This window comes from Fukomys damarensis, unplaced genomic scaffold, assembly GCF_012274545.1.
Source record: "Fukomys damarensis isolate Sample0158 unplaced genomic scaffold, DMR_v1.0_HiC HiC_scaffold_5, whole genome shotgun sequence".
NCBI classification, from domain to species: domain Eukaryota; kingdom Metazoa; phylum Chordata; class Mammalia; order Rodentia; family Bathyergidae; genus Fukomys; species Fukomys damarensis.
In genome coordinates, this window is record NW_022900917.1 from 48744419 (window position 1) to 48746054 (window position 1636).

General features: G+C 33.3%; 1 non-coding gene across 1 annotated transcript; it reads left to right on the forward strand.

Annotated features, from left to right (window-relative positions):
- Positions 1-346: 346 nt before the first annotated feature.
- On the forward strand, positions 347-453 carry LOC117285031. Its single transcript, XR_004516046.1, has one exon. It is a non-coding gene; the product is annotated as a U6 spliceosomal RNA (small nuclear RNA).
- Positions 454-1636: the final 1183 nt, after the last annotated feature.

A 1636-nucleotide genomic window follows, 5' to 3' on the forward strand; every position in this document is an offset into this window, starting at 1 on the left:
GTGTGCTTTCATTAACCACCACTGCAACTAAGAGGCAAAATTATTCCCATTTTTCCTTTTTCTGAGATAAATATTTGAGACAGCAACTGTTATGTCTTCTTGGAAGATTGAATTTTGTATCATGACAACCCTCCCTGTATCTCATATTTTACTTTTCTAGTTATTAAAGTCAACTTTATAGGATTTCTTCTGTCTGCTATTTCAATGTGCTGGCTTTTCCTATTGTTTTACTTTGAGCCTACTTTTAGTTTTCTATTTGAACATGTAAAAGGTCATATTTTACAATTTTAAATAAATTAAGAGTTAAGTTTTCAAGCAGTCTTAGGTTCACAAGAAAAACTGAGCAGTGCTCACTTCACCAGCACATATACTAAAAGTGGAATGAAACAGAGAAGATTAGCATGGCCCCTGCTCAAGGATGACATGCAAATTCGTGAAGTGTTCCATATTTTTGTAAAGTGTAAATAAGGGTCAAAATGTATAACTGATATTTTATAATAGGAAGAAAGTTCTAAAGTTGTTGGGCAAATGGGAGGGGTAGGGGAAAGGTAAAAAGGGAAGAGAAAAAATAAGAGAAAAGGAAAAAAGGGAAACAAAGTCTTTATAAATAGGGAAGGATGGGGAATGGGGAAAAAATAAGAACCTAGATAAGTCATGTAAAGGTACAGGATCCCAATGATGACTACCTGTATTGTATATCTAAAATGTAAAAATAAAAAATATATATATATAAAAAGAAAAACTGAGCAGAAGTTTATATATATATATAAAGAAAAACTACCCTCCCTGTCTTAACTTCTCCCTCCTCCATCATTTATGTGTTTTGCTTAATGATTACCTTTCTTATCATGAGTTAATCTTTTTATGTAGAGAGGCCTCTGTGCACTTGTTGCCTCTGAATAGAGATCTAAAAAAAGAGTGGGGAAAAATCCCTATTGATGGGTAGAAAAATAAAAACCCAGGCTATAAAGTCCCCAAGGTAATAGCATATTTGTCATACTCAAGAAGGCCCATGAGCTAATGTGGCTAAGCCAGAGGGAATATGCATGATTGAGTGAGCATCAGAAGAGATAAAGTCAGAACAGAAGCTGTGGATGGCTTTAGAGGTATGGACAGGATTGCATTTTCAAGCATAATCTTCTTAGATATTCTTTTTAAATCTGTCCTTTTAAATTAGACTCTTATTTACTCCCTATAATACTATTCTGAATTTTCTCTACCTCTCAGGTATATTCAGGAGCCATGCATTTTGATCTCAATCAGGAAATCGTTATATCTATGAGTGAATTAAAATATTAAAAGGCGTTGCATGACTTCTGAGCTTATCCTGAGGACCTGCCCTTAATTGGATGAGTTAGCATGACCTTAATTATACAATTTGGCCATTAAAGTATGTTGAAAATGAGTAATTTTCACAAAAAGAAAATTTGATAAGCATTAAAATTTGAATAGAACTGGTCATGCTACATGATTATAATATAGATTAACATATATATTCACTTTCTTTTGAACTAGTGGGGCAGAAGATTGTTTGTTTGTTTTCTCTCATTGAGTTTATTGGTACATTTTAGGTATACAGGACAGTTACATTCATTATTGGGATCTTGTACCTTTACATGACAGATCTTGGTTCTCA